The sequence below is a fragment of the Dipodomys merriami genome, unplaced genomic scaffold (assembly GCF_024711535.1).
Source record: "Dipodomys merriami isolate MVZ:Mamm:240054 unplaced genomic scaffold, mDipMer1.0.p SCAF_6, whole genome shotgun sequence".
NCBI lineage: Eukaryota > Metazoa > Chordata > Mammalia > Rodentia > Heteromyidae > Dipodomys > Dipodomys merriami.
In genome coordinates, this window is record NW_027206179.1 from 4,333,178 (window position 1) to 4,352,016 (window position 18,839).

At 39.4% G+C, this 18,839-nt stretch overlaps 2 pseudogenes; both read right to left on the minus strand.

The window, feature by feature from the left end:
- Positions 1-1,114: 1,114 nt before the first annotated feature.
- LOC138813426 (olfactory receptor 7D4-like) lies at positions 1,115-2,049 on the minus strand (annotated as a pseudogene).
- Positions 2,050-10,669: 8,620 nt separating this feature from the next.
- LOC138813674 (olfactory receptor 7D4-like) lies at positions 10,670-18,554 on the minus strand (annotated as a pseudogene).
- Between the last annotated feature and the right edge of the window lie 285 nt (positions 18,555-18,839).

Below are 18,839 nucleotides of genomic sequence, written 5' to 3' on the forward strand. Positions count from 1 at the left end.
TTAAAATGCAACTGTTTCACAAAATAGCACTGTAAGAATACTTATCTACATCTGAAGAATGGAACTAGATCTTTATTTCACACCATACACATACATCAGCTCAAAGTTGACCTTTAAAAACTTAAATGTAAGTTCTAACCTTGTAAAATAGTAGAAGGAAGACAGGCACATGGCTCATGCCTGTAATCCTAACTACTCAGGAGGCTGAGATTTGAGGAAAGGAACATCTGTGAGACTGTTATCTTCAATAAGTTACCAAAAAAAGCCAGAAGTGGAGCTGTGGCTCAAGTAGTAGAGCACTACCTTGAAACAAAAGAAGCTCAGGACACACACACACACACACACACACACACACACACACACACACACACACACACACACACACAGAGAGAGAGAGAGAAAGAAAGAAACAGGAGAAAACATCATGATATTCATTTGAGATATGATTTTATTGGCCAAAAAAATGTACAGAAAGAAGGCACCAGTACAGAAAGAGGCACCATACAACAGAATAAGCAATATACCAGAGTAGTATACATAGGATGATTGGTGCATATCTAGAATATATGGAAGCTGAAAAACTCAGTAAGTAAACAAATTGCATAAAAGGATGATGAGACATTTCTCCACTGTGCCTCACATCTGTCAAACTAGCTAATTGGTGGGGTTGAGATCTGAAAATCATGGTTCAAATCCAGCCCAAGCAGGAATGCCTGTGAGACTCTTATCTCTAGTGAATCACCAAAAGCTGGAACTGGAGCTGTGGCTCCAGTGTTAGAGCCTTGAGCAAAAAGAACTCAGGTACACCACTGAAGCCCTGAATTAAAGCTCAAGGATGGCACATACACAAAAAGATAATTTAAAAAGTTTTTTAAAATACCTCACCGCCCATAAAACATCCAGTGCTATGGACAGGAAAGAAAAATAGAGAAAGAAGGAGAGAGGAAGAGAGACTGAAGAGAAACAGAATTACATATATAAACAAATTCAAAGGTGTTTTTAGAGTAGGAAAAAATGCAGACGTATGCCCTTCTTGACACAAAAGAGAAAACTTAGAGTAATTTCCAAATGTGAATTAAGGGCCCAATTTCCACTGAATTCTGAAATCAGGAGTCTAGAAAGGACAAGAAACGGATCTGCTGAGGAGTCTCTTCAGGGCCCCTTTCACATTCTTGTTCCTCAGGCTGTATATGAAGGGGTTCAGCATGGGAATGATCACCATGTACATTACAAGACCACAGATCTTTGTTGAGATGAATGAGACACAGCAGAACTGAGGTACACCCCAAACCCTGTCCTGTAGAACAAGGAGACCACACAGAGGTGAGAGCCATGGTGCTAGCAGCAGAGGACACCCTCATTAAAGAGAGAATCTGACAGTAAGAGAAGATAATCCCAATTACAAAAGGCCCCCTGACTAAAGCAGCTGTCAGATACATACAGATGGTGTCAATGAGGTTAGCAGAGCTGGCCAACTTGAGAACCTGAGCTAATTCACAGAAGAAATGGGGGGTGATGGTGCCTATGGAGAAGGTCAGTCGATTCATCAGTAGGACATGGAACATGGACATGGAACATGATGATCAAAGACATGAGGACCAGGAGGCCATAGAAGTGAGGGTTCATGATGACCTGGTAGTTTAACGGGTGACAGATGGACACAAAAAGGTCAAAGGCCATCACTGCTAATAAGAAATTATCCATCCCACCAAAAATCATATAGAAATACATCTGAGTAAGGCAACCTGAGTAGGAGATGTCTTTTTTCTGTGTCTGGATATTCACCAGCAACTTGGGGATAGTGGTGGAGGTGAAGCCAATGTCAGCTAAGGAGAGGATGGAGAGGAAGAAGTACATAGGGGTGTGGAGGTGTGGGTCAGAGCTGATGGCCAGGATGATGAGCAGATTTCCAAGCACAGTAACCAGGTACATGGACAGGAACAGCCCAAAGAGGACTGGCTGTAGTTTAGGGTCATTTGAGAAGCCCATAAACAGGAATTGTACTACTGATGTGTGATTTTCTTCTTCCATGGCACTGGCTTTTCTTCTTCAGAGAGACAAACACACATTGTGACTCAATCTCCAGCTACTCAGACAAGAATTTCACATTCTTACCCCTGGGTTAGTATCTGTGTGCGTGCATTGCTTCTGGGGCTTGACCTCAGAGACTGGGTGCTGATCCTGAGATTTTTTTGGCTCTTTTGGTGGTTACTTGGAGATGAGAGTCTAACAGACTTCCTTTCCAGGTGGGCTTTGGATTGCTCTCCTCAGATATCAGCCTCTTGAGTATATAGTATTACAGGCCTGGGTCCGTTGTGACTTGCTTAAAATGTTGTTTTTTAACTGTGTCATCTTACACTAGCACTTATCCAAGATAGAACTCGCCTCATTCAAACATCTTTCAAACAACTGCACCATTTCTCATCAGATGAATTTTTCAGGAAAATGTCATCCTGGTGAATTCCTACTAATAGGATCTAAAATAATAACAAGCACACTGATAAGAGATAGAACCAATTCCCAAACATTCCTAAAAGCAATCACAGAGAATGTATGTGAGACTTATGCTCATTTGTCAGTGTTCTTCAGTGTCTATGAACTGAGTTAAATCAGCAGGGTTTGTGGATAAAAGATATGTTTGATAGAATCAATTTAAGCATCAAAGGCTTACTTGATGAGTTAGCTCATGCCTATTATCTCTGATATTCAGGAGAAAGAAGTAGGGGAAATTGAAGCTCTAGGCCAGCCTGGGAATAAATAAATAAATAAATAAATAAATAAATAAATAAATAAATACACACATAGTGAGACCCTCTCAATTAATAAGCTGGGAGTGGTGTTATAGCTAGGAGGTTCATGGTGTGAGGCTAGCCTGGAGGTAAAGTGCAAGTCCTTAGTTGAATAGTAACCTAAAAGCAAAAGGTTTGGATATGTGCCTTGAATGCTTACACACTTGCCTAGCAAGAATGAAGTAAGAGTTCAAACCCTAGACTAAAAATTCCAAGGCTTAATATTGGTCATTTTTAGGATTTTTTTAGTATTAGGAATTTATCTTTAGATTTTAATATGTATTGATTGATCTCCAAATTCAGAAATCAAAGTCTATTCTTTGAGTGAGCATTTTTATTCACCTGACTTTCTCTTCCTTTACCTTCTATTGTAATCTGTCTTTTTTTGTTCTGTTCTTCAGAAAAATGAGTTCGATGACCGCACATGGGAGGAAGTCTGAGGTCAGCTGCAGTCTGAAGTTAGCCCTTCTTGCACAGCTCTGAAAAAGCTCCAACTTACAACAAAGAAATGAGCAAATGACCAACAATTATTTTTTGAACACCTTGCATATGTCTCAGGCCTGTATGGAAGGGATTAGAACTGTGACCATTGTTTGATTATTGTCAAAATACCAGCAGTTGAATGTGAGGGATATAAGTAATACAGATAGTCCAATCAAATGACAATATTTAACACAAGGACTCACAGAGAAAGAGTTCAAAATATGCTTATTGTCCTGAACTGCACAATTTTTAGAAGGAATGGTAATGTCTCTTCTGTTCCAACTTCAATTAGAAGACTTGAAGGGTTGACTGATATTTATAAAGTCAAGGGTCTTGTTTTTATTATGTGTGAGAAGTCACACCTAAATTCAGTGCTCAAATAGAAAATATCATGGAAGAGCAGAATGATGAAAAATGGATGTAACACCCCCTATCACTATATAACTGCCCAATGAACTATATTAATTTTGCTCTATCTATTGGAAATAAGGTGTTACTTTATTACATTATACTAAGACAAAGTATGAAAAAAATTTCAAGGCTTCTATAAATCTCAAATCATCTTACATTATTAAAAAATGAACGTCCATGTGAATTGATAAAATGTGGTATATATACCTGATGTTGCAGGCAGATACAAACCTGACAAGGCAGCACCAAATGACAAGAAATCATGTCGTTCTTCAAGACAATGGATGGGTCTGGAGATCCTTATGTGAGTTGAAGTCTATAGTCACAGAAAGTAAGTGATCACATGTGTGAGCTAGAAGATTGTGCAACCAATGGATAATAAAAATAAAAATGCAGAATTAGGAGGAAGAAGCAGATAACTAGTGGGAGGGCTGAATATGAATAAAATAACAACTAGTCAGGGTTGAATATGAATAAAATAAGGACTAGGCATCTGTGAAAATGTGACAATGAAAACTATTATTAAGCACAATTAATATACATTGATAAGCAAGTTAAAAAGACACAAATGCAAGATCATAAGCTATGTGTTTACACTGGCCGTGATTGAAGCAAGTTAAGAGTCTTAATGTTTGTTGAGAGGTAATCAAGTAGGTGAGAAAGGGAATGGGAGATGGTTCTCTAGGCGAGGAATGCTTGTGCTATGAGAGCAAAGAAGGGTCACTTGTGGGCCCACCTAGCACCCAGAGACATTCCAAGTGAAGAGAGATCAGAATTGGCTGCTGGCTGACAGATGGGGAGCTGGATTCCAGAAGGGTTTTGAAACAATGGTGTGATGGGGAGTAGAAGCTCACGGCCAGAGGGATGGAATCTAAACCCCTACAGTAAAACTTCTGGCACACTACCTGGATATGCCTCTTGAACTAGAAAAGCTGAACTCATGTGTGGGTCTGAGATTTTGTGTTTCTCTCATCTTTTGCTTTCATCAGTGACTCACCTGAGTCCTATCACCTGGTAAGAGGTGAAAAATACAAATGTCAGTAGTATCAAAAGGATTAAAAATGGGGGCATTGGTGGCTAATGCCTGCAATCCTAGTTATTCAGGAGGCTGAGATCTAAGACTTGAGTTGCAAAGCAAGCCCAGGCAGTAATGTTCACGAGATTCGGACCTCAAAGTCACCACTAAATAGCCAGATGTGCAGCTGTGGCTCAAGTGGTAGAGCACTAGCCTTCAACTAAAAAGCCAAACAAGAGCTAGAGGCCCAGAGTTCAAGCCCCAGTGTTGGTGCACACACACACACACACACACACACACACACACACACACAGAAGATTGAGACTAAGTGGCCAATGATATAACAAAAAATTCAAACATCATGTTTACTGATTGAAGACACAAAACTGACTGGGGTAAGTTAAATAAAATTCATTCTTCTGTTCTTTCTGGAAACAGCAGACAAATAACATTAGGATATTAACCTCATTTACCACCAATGTTAAATCAATATATAGGAATTAGAAACATGATCACAATAGGAAAATAGTTGAAAGAGGGTATTAACAATCCTGTAGTTAGCAGCTCTATCTGAGCTTGTGAGTTAACAATGAAAATACCCTAAACAAATAAAGAATAGGTGCTTGAAACCCAAATCTACAGTATAGATGAATCAAATCACTACAGTATTTGTGTTAGGAGAGAGAAAGGAGGAGCAGAAAGGGTTGCAGATATGAATAGGAGTAAGGTGTATACATTAAAATCTATATATAGAAAAGTCAGGACAGCAGGGTGCTGGTAGGAGGCTTAGATCTGAGGGTCTAAATTTGAAGCCACCAACTGAGGCAGGAAAGTCTGTGAGCCTTTGATCTCCAATTAACCACCAGAAAACTGGAAGTGGTGCTGTGGCTCAAGTGGTAGAACTCTAGCCTTGAGCTGAAGAGTTCAGGGAGAATGTGCAGGCCCACAGCTCAAGCCCCACAACTGACCAAAAAAGAAGGCTCAGGACCAAACCCCTCATTTTGTAGAAGTTAATATACACAAATAAGGTAAATTTCATAAGCAGATCAATTCAGTCTCCTCTAAAAATTATGTGATGTTGATGATTATATTTTCTGCTAGTCTTGGGCCTCAACTCAGGACCTAGGTGTTGTCCTTGAAAGTTTTCACTGAAGGCTAGTGCTCTACCACTTGAGCCACAGTTCTGTCTCTGTCTTTTAGGTGGTTAACTGTGATCCTTAGATAACAGTCTACTAAGTAGCTAGGATTATAGGTATGAGCCACAGGTACATGGCCATGTGATTTTCTTTTTTTGGTCCAGAAAATTTATAAGGGCTGCTAACAAGAAGAAAAGGAAATAGCAATGTGTATAGTTAAGAAGATAATTGAAAACAGGAAACAAAGGAAAATGTCAATGTATAAGAAAAAGTGAATTAGATTTGAAGAGTACAGAATATACCATGTGAGGAAAGCTGGTCTAGATTCCAGAGTGTGATGATTAAAGCAAAACAAAAGGCTGAGAAGAAAAAACACACAGATTTGTAAAATTAATACTTTTTATTCTAAAGAAAGTGACTACAGGGGCTGGGAAGGTGGCTCAGTGGTAGAGTGCTTGCCTTGCATGCATGAGGCCATGGGTTTGATTCTTCAGCACCACATAAGCAGAAAAAGCTGGAAGTGGTGCTGTGACTGAAGTGGTAGAGCACTAGCCTTGAGCTGAAGAGCTGAGGGACAGTGCCCAGGCCCAGAGTTCAGGCACCATGACTGGCAAAAAAAAAAAAAAGAAAGAAAGTGACTACACATTAAAATCTATATAAACTAGATTCGTTCCCATTCTCTCTGTTTCAGAACTGAAGCCAAGAATTCATTTTTTTCCTTTATTTTTTTAATTTACTTGATCTTGTGTTTGTCAAAGATATCCCAGATCTCTCTGATAAATGTAACTGAAACTCTGTTTTTGTGAAATCTCTCCTCAGAAACCCTGCTGGGATTTTAAAGAAACCTTGAATCAGACAATTACAGAGTGTGGTCCGCAAGGACTTGTTAAATGTTTCTAGTGTGTTAATGATTGGATTACTAGAGTTCTTCATTAAATTAATTATACAATTGTTTATCTATTCTCCAAATATTTTTTATCTCTGGAGTTAAAAGGAAGATTTCAGAATGGAAAAAAATTAACCAAATTCCGATTAATTTAAACAGAAATAGGAATTAATAGATTATTCTGTCAAAAGAGAATTTAGTTCTTTTTTCTTTATTCACAAGAAATCTCATGAAGGCATAATTGTTTCTCAAAGAGATAAAATCCAGCTTTCATTGATCCATGGCAAGTCTTCTGAAGAATCTTTGGAAATATAGAGAACTATTCATCATCCTAAATGTTATGGAGGAGAGAAGAAATTCTCTTTTTAATTCATTGCAAAAAAATGAGCTCTCAAGCCGGGCGCTGGTGGCTCACCCCTGTAATTCTAGCTACTCAGGAGGCTGAGATCTGAAGATCGTGGTTCAAAGCCAGCCCGGGCGGGAGAGACTGTAAGACTCCTATCTCCAATAAACCACCAGAAAACCAGAAGTGGCGCTGTAGCTCAAGTGGTAGAGCGCTCACCTTGAGCTGAAGAGCTGAGGGACAACGCCCAGGCCCAGAGTTCAAGCCCCACGACCGACAAAAAAAAAAAAAAAAAAAAAGAGCTATCATTTTTGTATAAACCTAGGTTTTCTCATAAGAGGGATGACATCCTATGTTAATCCTTCTGAACCTGTATTGTTTCTCTTAATCTGAGGGTCTATAATTCAATCCATGTTTTCTATACATGACACAATGTTATTTTCTGTTGGAATAAATAATAATTCATTGTGTATAATATCACATGGTTTTATGTGTGCATCTGTTAACAGACATCTGAATTTTTTCTACAAGTTGGCTATTGCTAACATTGTCACAATAAACATGAGTATATGCATTGGGTTTTTATATTAAAAATTAAAATCCTTGGAATCTTCACCCAGGAAATTCTGTATCATAATGAAGTGATAGTTTAATTTTGTTTTTGTATGAGGGCCCTCTGGCTTGAACTCAGTGCCTAGGTACTTGTTCCTGAGCTTTTTGCCTCAAGTCTAGCACTCTACCACATGAGACACAGCTCTACTTGCAGCCTTGTGATGGTTAACTGGAACAAGAGTCACACAAACTTAAAAAAAATTTCTACTTTTTATTTTTCAGTCTTCTTACCTTTTTAATATGCAGTGGTGATACTGTGATATTTCCATACATGTACACAGTGCACTTTGAACAGATTTGCTCCTGCCACCAAGTTCCCATTGAATTCCCCCTCCCAGGTCCATTTTCAGAGTATTTTGAGCTTTTATTCTCAAGTTATATCTGTAAGGTAAATTAAATAGGTTTAATTAGGTTGCAGATAAAAAGACACCATGCAGTATTCAGGTAGGAAGAGAAGTTCTATTTCTGAACTGCCTGTCCTACATGATGGATGTTGCACAAGGCAGAAAGAGCTAAGCTACTCTCAGGGTAGGACTTATCTAGGCCAGGGACAGGAAGAGGTCTGGCCTGGTTGGGGAAAGGTGTGGACACACTCTATCCAGATGTAACCTCAGAGCCTGGGACCCTCCCCCGATCCAATGGGAGGCTTGACCAGGGGTGGTCTAGGATATAACCTTGAAGGAGGGGGAGGTATCTGCTTCCAGGTGTGCCAGTTACCTAGGTAATGCAGGTACTGGGCAGAAAGCCAAGAGGAGGGAGGAGTCTGCCCTGCCATCCCAGTTGTATATATTATATTATTACATATTATATAATGATTATATACTATATATAATGATTATATTATACACTACATATGTAATATATAATATATTCTACATATAATATATATTATCTTATATATTATGTACACATATTATATATAATATATTATATGTTACATAATTATGTATAAATACATATCACACCAGATCAATATCTTTCAGGAAGTCAATATATCTTCATTTACTGTTGTCATGAGGTGCAATGGGGCTCTTGACTTCATTTGCAAATCTACATGGGATTTTCAAAGCTTGTGTTCAGTACCAAGGGCCAGACAATTCTGAATCTGAATCCAAATCTCTAATGAAGGATGATTTAACCTTAAGAACTCATCTCCCCCACCACCAACCAGCCATATCTTAGGACTGTCCTCTTTATGCTATATGGGAATTGAATCGCAAAATACAGAGAAGGCACATTTTGAGGGGGTCACATTGGGAGTCTTTATGAGAAAGCCGGAGACTGAAGGTGGCCTCCTGTCCCAAAGACCTGCAGCACTGAGTGTAACTAGCACAAAGCTTATAAAGGTAATAGCCACCTGATCGGTGTGGAGAACAATCAGGGGTAAGCAAAGCAAACCATTTAGGGGAACAATCTCAGCACCAAAACTGTCCTTGGGGCTAAACAGCATGACACATTTGCATATTCTCTGGAGCCACAATTTCTTGGGACCAAACAACACAAGGCATCTGAAATTCAGAACTGGATGAAATGCCCCCAGCTTCCAACTAAAATGCCAGGATGGCAGTGGGGACAAGACATTGTTATTTAGACCCAGTATCCTTATTTCAGCTGCAGACCACGTAGAATCATTTCCCTTCCCTTTCCCTTTGAACAAATGCACCAGCAGTCTTGAAAGAGAGACTGAGACCAAGGCCACATCTAATGACAATGCCCCCTGATGAATGTTTTTGAAACCTTGAAACTCAGTCAAAATAACATTGCTCACCCATGCTGCCTCCATCTCATCTCATTGCCATCTCTCTACCTGACTTTATTCTTTCTGCCTCATCTTTAAAATGCCCTAGATGTAAGGGGGTGGAGAGAAATGCCATTTTGCCTTCAGACATCCTAAAGGAGACTTAGTTGTTCTTCCCAGGTTTCATTCCTGAATAAAACCTGTTGGTGTGTTGAGTTCACTTTCTGCCCTTTTTTTATCCCGATACAACCATGACTCAGTTTCCTTACAATCTCTCCTTTTCAGAAACCTGTGAATAAGAGAAATAATTGCAATAAAAAGTTCTCACCACACAATAAAAACATACATTTAAGAGAGTCAGTAGAATCTGAATTTGAGAGAAAAAAATTTTTGTTCACTATTTAATGCTTAATTTCATTCCTGTTCTCTCTGTAAAAACATGAAGCTAACCCATCTTATCCTGAAGAAAAAAAATGTTTAAGATTCAACAGGATAAGTTTTGAGCAGTTCCTGGGAGCATTTGATGTGATTTGTGCTGTGAATTTCCAATCAGAGATATCAGAACACATGTACAAGTTATTGTAGGGGAGATTAAGGGAAGGGGGCCAGACAGATGGAGACGCATAATACTCAATGTACATATAGGAAAATTGAAGCGGTGGTGGGGATGGGAGAGATGGAAAAGGATGGGAGGGGTGACACTGATCAAGAAGCATTGTACACATAAACAGACCTATTGAAATGAAGCCTCTTTGAACAACTACTGAAAGGTGATTTCAGCAGGTGGTGGTAGCAGACATCTAGTCCTGAGGATCATGGTTTAAAGTCAGACCCAGCAGAAATTTAGTGAGACTCTTATCTCCAATTCATCACCAAAAAGCTGGAAGTGGATCTGTGGCTCAAATGGAAGGGCACTAGTCTTAAGTAAAAAAAAAATGCTCTGTGACTGCACCCAGGCTCTGAGTTCAAGCCCCAGGATTACACACAAAGTAAAAACATTAAAAATGCTTTACTGTACATAAATCATTAAGGATCATATATAGGGAAGGAAAATTGGGAAAGGAGAGAAAAGGAGAGGTTGAAGAAAAACAAATATAAGCCCACACACATACACACATATATGCAAATTCAAGGATATTTTCAGAATTAAAAAAAGGAAAAGTATATCCTTTTATTTGAGAAAATAATGAGCATGTAGATATTTACAAAATGTTCTTTAAGGGCCACAAGTACTATTTAATTCTTAGATTAGGAATCTAAGAAGGAAAGGAGACGGCTCTGCTGAGAAGTCTCACCAGAGCCCCCTTCACATCCTTGTTTCTCAGGCTGTAGATGAAGGGGTTCAACATAGGGGTGACATGTGTACATCACTGAGGACATCATACTTTTGTAAGAATATCAGGACACGGCAGCACTCAGGTATACCCCAAGTCCTGTCCTATAGAACAAGGAGACCACACAGAGGTGAGAACCACAGGTAGAGAAAGTTCTGTGCTTGCTAGTGGTAGAGGACATCTTCATTAAAGTGGAAACAATCTGAGAGTAAGAGAACAGGATCCCCATGACAGGAAAGACCCCCACCAAAGCAGTTGATATGTATAAGCAGATGGTGTTGATGAGGGCATCAGAGCTGGCCACCTTGAGACCTGAGCTAGTTCGCAAAATGGGAGATCTCAGTGCCCGCAGAGAAGGTTAATTGCTTCATCAGTAGAATACTGAATAGTGCAATGCAGAAAATGAGAAGCCAACACACAAGGACCAGGGGACCACAGAAATGAAGGTTCATGATGACCAGGTAGTTTAATGGGTGACAGCCGCAAAGCGGTCAAAATATCCATTCCAGCAAAAATGATAAATACATCTGAGTGAGGCAGCCTGTGTAGGAGATGTCTTTTTTCTGTGTCTGGATGTTCACCAGCACCTTGAGGATGGTGTTAGAGACAAAACAGATATCCATGAAGGAGAGGCTGGAGAGGAAGAAGTACATGGGGGGGGTATAGAGGTAAGGGTCAGAGGTGGAGACCAGGATGATGAGCAGATTTATAAACTCAGTGATCAGATATATGAGCAGGAACAGCCCAAAGAGGACAAATTGCAATTCTGGATCCTCTGAGAGGCCCAAGAGGAGAAATTGCAATTCTGGATCCTCTGAGAGGCCCAAGAGGAGAAACTGTGGTATTGATGTATCATTTTCCCCTACCATGTTGCTAGCTTTATTCTTTCAAAGATGAATACACATTCAACCTCATTCACCTGGAAGTCAGTTATTTTACATTCTCATACCTGGTTTAGTCTCTAGCCCTGGGGCTTGAACTGACCTGGAAGTCCCTGAGCTTGTGTGCTCAAGGCTAGTTCTCCATCTCTGGAGCCACACCTACATTTCTGGCTCTTTTGGTGGTTTCTTGGAGATAAGAGTCTCATAGATTTTTCTGCCCAGTTGGGCTATGGACTGTGATCCTCAGATTTCAGCCTCCTGAGTATCCAGGATCGCAGGTAGAAGTCCTTTGCATCAACCTTAAAAGGTTATTTTTTAACCATGTCATCTTATACTGGGCAGCTGACCAAGATAGAATTCTCCTCATTCAAACATGTCCATTACATCTTTTTACCAACTGTACCGTTTCTCATCAGATGAATCTTTCAGAAAAAAATGCAATTCAGGTAAATTCTTTCCAATATGAGGCAAAATAATGACAGGCACACAGATAAGAGAAAGCGCCAATTCCAAACCATCTCTAAAAGCAATTGCAAGGAATATATGTGGGACTTACTGCTCATGTTTCAGTTTTTTCCAGTGGCTTAGGACTGAGTATCAGCAGAGTTCATGGAAAAAGCACATATAGGAAAGAATCAATTAAAGTATTGAATGCTTACATGGTGCAGTAGCTCATTTCTATAAATGACAAACATTCAGGAGGATGAGATTGGGATAATTGAAGTTTCAGTTGATCTTGGGCAGCAATAAATAAATAAATAAATAAATAAATAAATAAATAAATAAATAAATAAAACCCTACATCAATTAATAAGCTGGAAGTGGTGACAAGTGCTCCCATAATCACAGCTAGGAGATTCATGGTCTGACCAGCCCTTTCTAAATAATAGAGTAATGCCAAAAAGCTTGCAGATGTGCTGGGAATGCTTAAGCACTTGCCTAACAACAATGGGCTAAGAGTTCAAACCCCAGTCGATCAAAAGTTACAAATTTCAAGGTTTCTATAAACCCCTAATTGTCTTAAAGTGCTAAAAAATAAAAAAAAGAAAATGAAAGGAAGGCTTTACATCCATCCCAGGGGACCATGTGGAGGCAGGCCGGCACAGGAGAAAGATTACAAGGTTTATTAGAGGAGTCATATTTCCATGGGGGAGAGAGAGCACATGGTGTCTTTCCCTATTCAGGTAACAGGAGGGTCGCCGGCAGGAAGTGAGGTAGGTGGGTGCTCAGGTGGGTCTGGATGGAGAGAGGGAGTGGCTAGCTGTATGGGAACTCCAGGGCTGGGAGGAGCTCAGATCTGGATGGAGTTGAGGACCAAAAATGGGCATAATGCTTACAGAAAGTCCATGCAGATCAATACGCTGTGGTATACATGTATGATGATGTATTATACAGATGGACAAACACTTGATGAGACATACAGAGACAAAATTCCAAGAAATCACGTTGTTCTTCAGGACAATGGATGGGCTTGGAAATCCTTAGGTGAGTTGAAACAGATAGCCAAAGACAGGAAGTGATCACACATGTAAGCTAGAAGATTGTGCAATAAACAGACACCAAACAAAAATGCAGAATTAGGAGGACATTTTGAGGAAGAAGCAGGCAACCAGTGGGAGGGCTGAATGTGAATAATTATGCAACTTTAAAAATGTGACAATGAAATTTGTTACTAGGCACGATTAATATAGATGAGTAATCTATATTAAAGAGGACACAGATGGAAGTTTGTATGTGTTTACTATGACTGTGATTCAAGCAAGTCAAAATTCTTAATGTCTGTTGAGTGGAAATTAAGGAAATAGATTAGAGACTCATGGCCTGCCAAGTGGATGAGAAGGGAATGGGAGATGGTTCTCTGAGTAAGGAATGCTTGTGCTCTGAGAGCAAAGATGGGTCACCTGTGGTCTCTCCTAACACCTAAGGCATTCCAAATTCAGAGAGTAAAACCTGCAGCTGGTAGATAGATGGGGAGCTGCGGCTCAAGTGGTAGAGTGCTATAGCTTTAAGCAACCCCCTCCCCACCACACACACACATGCACACACACACATGATTGAGACCAAAAGAGCAATGATAGAACAAAAAAAAATACTATCTATACTGTTTTCCTGGAGCCAGACACAAAGCTGACAGGGAAAAAAATTTTTAAATGCCATCCTTTCTATTTTCTGAGAACAGAAGGCCAATAAACATGAGGATTTTTTTAACCTCATTCATCACCAATGTTAAGTCAACAAATATACATTGTAAACATGATCACAATAGAAAAAACGTTTGAAGTTTATTTACAATCCTCCTGTGGCTAGCTGCTAGATCTGAGTCTGTGAGTTAACTATGACAACATCCTAAACAAATAAAAAAAAGGGTGTTTGAAAACTGCAGTCAAGAAGAACGGATAATTAAATCACTAGAATACTTGTATTGGGAGAGAGGAACAAAGGGGAGAAGAAATGTAGCAGGTGACACATCAGTGCAGTCTCTTTTAACTCTAACCATGTAATTCTTTTATTTATTTATTTATTTGTTTGTTTATTTATTTATTTATTTTTATGGAAGTCCTGGTACTTGAACTCATAGCCGGATGCTGTGTTAACAAGATCAAGGAAATTGCAATGAGTATAATTAAAAAACAGATCATTGATGATAAGAAATACAAATGAAGACGACAATGTATAAGACAGAGTGAATATGAGTTGAAAACTCTGCAGAACATACCTCATGGGGAAAGCCCATCTAGATTCCAGAGCATGAGGAAGAAAACAAAATTAAAAGCTGAGGGGAAAAGAATAGATTTTGTGAAATTGGAACTCTTTTTTTTTCCTAAAGAAAAAGACTTCATGTTCAAATACTACATAAACTTAATTCATTCCCATTCTTACTGTTTCAGAACTAAAATCAAGATCTCACTTTTTTTTGCTTTTCCCTTTTATCCACTTGATTTTTTCATCAAGATATCCCTGATTTCTCTGATAAGAGTAACTGAAACTTTGTTTTCATGAAATCTGTCCTCAGAAATCCTGCTGGGATTTCAAAGGAACCTTAAATTAGACAATTCCAAGGTATAGTCAACAGGGACTTGTTTACTGTTTCTAGTGTGTTAATGGTTGCATTATCAGAATTTCTCATTAAATAAATTGTTCAGGTGTTTTCCATTCTCCAAATACTTCAGTTCTCTTTGGGTACCAAGAGCATTGGAGTATGGAAAAATTTAGCCAAATTAATGTCAGTTTAGGAAACAATAGGAATTAATAGATTTATTGTGTCCAAAGGGAATTTATATATTTTTAAATTTTAAAATCAAAAAAAATCTCATTGAGGACTAATTATTTCTAAAAAACAAGAGAAAATTATTTGTCATCCTAAATTCTATGGAGGAAAGAAGCAATTCTTTTTTTTATTCACTGTAAAAATAATGAGCTCCATTTTTCTATAAATCTAGATTTCATCCATAGGAGGGAAGACATATGGTATTTATTTTTCTGAACCTGAATTATTTCATTTAACCTAGTGGTCTATAGTTAAATCTATTTTTCTCTAGAAATGAGATAATGCTAGTTTTCTATAAGACTAAGTAATACTCCACAGACATGGGCATTCATGATGACTGTGTATTTCAGGGGGTCACAAATGGCCACACACCGGTCATAAGCCATCACATTCAGAAGCATGTCACCCATGCATGCAAAAATGGCAAAAAATTAAAAAAAGGACAACTGTGTGAGGTAGCCTGTGTAAGAGATGGCTCTGTGGTGAGTCTGGATGTCCACCAGCATCTTGGGGATGGTGGTGGAGGGGAAGCCAATGTCAGCCAAGGAGAGGATGGAGAGGAAGAAGTATATGGGGATGTGGAGGTGGGGGTTAGAGGTGATGACCAGGATGATGAGCAGATTTCCAAGCATGGAGACCAGGTACAGGGACAGGAACAGACCAAAAAGGATGGGCTGTAAGTCTGGGTCCTCCAAGAGGCCCAGGAGATGGAATTTAGTGACACATGTTAGGATTTGTGCTTCTATACGGCTTGGACAACTGTTTAAATGGAAAACAAAAGTTTGAAAAAACAAAATAGTATGGAGCAGGTCTCTATAATTTTGAAAGTCCAAACAAAGTCGTTTGCAAAAAAATATCTTTAATTGCTTGTACAAAAATGTTTCAGTTTTCTTTTTTTTGGGAGGGCGTCCAGTCGTGGGACCTGAACTCTGGGACTGGGGCTGTCCCTCAGCTCTTCAGCTCAAGGCTAGCACTCTACCACTTGAGCCACAGCACCACTGTCGGCTTTTTTTCTTTTTGCTTATGTGGTGCTGGGGAATTGAACCCAGGGCCTCATGTATGGAAGGCAAGCGCTCTACCATTGAGCCACCTTCCCAGCCCAATGTTTCAATTTTCTATATGCTGGTTGTCTCATACCTGTAATCCTAGTATGCAGAAAGCTGAGATCTGAGGATCAAGGTTCTAAATAAGTCTAGGCTGGAAAGTCTCTGAGACTTATTTCCAATGAACCAACCAAAAAAAACCCCCTGAAGTCGAGGTTTGGCTCAAGTTGTAGAGAGCTAACCGTATGCTAAAAGGGTAAGGGAGAGTCCTGAGTTCTAGCCCTAATATTGCACAAAAAATAGGCAAGAATTAGTTTTGTCTGTTTTGTTGGGACTAATTTGTATGAAAACAACTAAATATTACTAATTATCATCAGGTACAGCCAGTTCTTTTCTCTTCTCCATTTCACTCTGTATTCTATAATGGGCTATTCATTACAAACCACTAATAATCTTCATGTTTTTATTAATGTAAAAGTTATTTAACCTAGAGAACTTTAGCCATAAAGAGTATCACCAAACATACTTTTGATTTTCATTGTCATGGGTGACAAACTCATTGTCCTTTGCTATGTGATTGCTTAGCTGGCATTTAACCTCTTGAGCCTTCCCTTCAGCTTGTCTTTGGGTTATTTTGGAGATTGAATCTCATAGACTTTCCTGTTAGGGCTGACTTTGAACCATCATCCTTTGGATCTCAAACTCCTGAGCAGCTAGGATTATAGGTGTGAGTCATCAGTGCCTGGCTCTAAAATATATTTTGAGTGTCAACATTCTTGTGCCTGTTTAGTAGGTTCTGATTCCTGTCATTTTCACTGACACATCAACTACAATTCTCTGCAGTTACCAGCAATTGATAGGTTCCTTATTTTGTCAGCTAGACCTTTGTATTAGTTAGGGAAAATAATGGTTGAAATGAATAATCAGAAATAATGTAAATATTCTGACAAATTCCAAATCTACTTTACAGACAAGAACTCTGTGTTTGTGTGTGTGTGTGTGTGTGTGTGTGTGTGTGTGTGTGTGTGTGTGTGTGTGTGTGTATGTGTGTGTGCATGTGTGCTGGTATTGGGGCTTGAACTCAGAGCCTGGGCAGATTCTTTCACTCCAGGCTAACACTGTACCACTTGCATAGTTGTTCCACTTCTGGCTTTTTGGTGGTTCTTTGAAGATAAGAGTCTCATGGACTTCATTCCCAGGCTGAGTTTTAATCCCAATCCTCATAATGTCAGCCTTCTGAGTAGCAAGGATACAAGTCTGAGCCACTGATGTCTAGCTCAGACAAGTAAATTTTAAGAATTGGAGCATGGCCTAGAAAGAGGAAATATAACCCAGTAAATTGTATCATGAAGGGCTATTCAAGGCTTCCTAAATCACAGGTGCTGAGTGCTGTGCTTTATTTTTAGTTTCTGGGTGTTTTTTCAAACGTGATCAATTATTTATTGTACATGCATTTAATGATAGACTGTAATTATTTAGAAATACTAACTCAATCCAATAAACAATGAGTGAAGTCAATCCTGTCACATAAATGCAGTAAGTTATAATCACTCTTGTCCATGTCCCTGCTCAGGGAAGAGATTGAGTAAATACTCACTTATTCTTCCAAGGGCAGGTAGCAAGTGAGGCAGACTAGCTGAGTGGGGATGGATTGTCAGCTTTAAATTTAAACAGTGAAAGTCACTGAGAGAGTAATTTACTCCATAAAACATACTTTCCAAGTAAGAAATTGACAATATACAATCTTCCTGTAGGAACGAATAATATTAAGAGCTAACAATCATCCAGTGCAAACTCTGGACCACACCATCTTGCAACAACACATGATTGCACTCAAAGCACTTCTATAACACAGGTGGCCTCACTCCTCTCAAGTCATGATGCCCAGTGGTTAAGTGTTCTAAGACTGAAGAGCTGGGTATATGGCAAAAGTGAGCTTCGAACTCAAGCAATCTGGTGCTCAAGATCATGCTGTGAGGTCTGTGTTTTAAGCAGTTTACTCACACATCCCCATAGCCTTCCTCTAATTATCAAGGCCCACATTGTTTTTCTTTCACAGCACACACAGGAGTACATTATTTTTCCTTCATCTTTACTTGGCTACTAGTTAAAATGAGCATGGAGGCATTAGGCAGTGGGGAAGGTGGCTCAGTGGTACAGTGCTTGCCTTGCATGCATGAGGCCCTGGGTTTGATTCTTCAGCACCATATAAGCAGAAAAAGCCAGAAGTGGTGCTGTAGGTCAAGTGGTAGAAAATTTGCCTTGAGCTGAAGAGCTCAGGGACTATGCCCAGGCCCAGAGTTCAAGTCCCACAACCAACAAAAAAAATGAGTTTTGAGTGAGTGTCTCCATCTTTCCAACATGCCTGAATTGGTCTATTGGAAACTGAAGCCTTGGGCAAGAAAAGCTTCCATCTGAACAAGATTTCTCATACCCTCATCACAACCACAAGCACACAATTACAGTCTTTCTAACTGAAAGCTTCCTATATCGCTATGCAACTTGTCTTGTTATTCCCCATGATGAGAAAACACTACTCCTGCTGGGTCCTCCATCTGTCCATGGTCCCCCAACCCCAGTACTTACTGGGTGAGGTTTCTTCGTTGCTGTGACATGGCCAAGGCCTCTGATGGAAAGCAGTCTTCTCACTCCTTCTCTGTCTCTGTCTCTGATATACTTAGTAGCAGTGTCAGAGAAGATCTTCCTGGTGGAAGAAAAGCACAAGGAGAGCACAAACATGAGTGGAGTGCATTACCCAACCAGAAGGCTGGGAACATAATTTGGTTATTGACGACTATTAGAGGAGTTTACAGGGTTAACACCCAGAGCTCATAATTAGCTTGATTGGTTCATTATCATCCCAGTCTCTTATGACTTCTGAGAATTACTAAGGAAAAGAA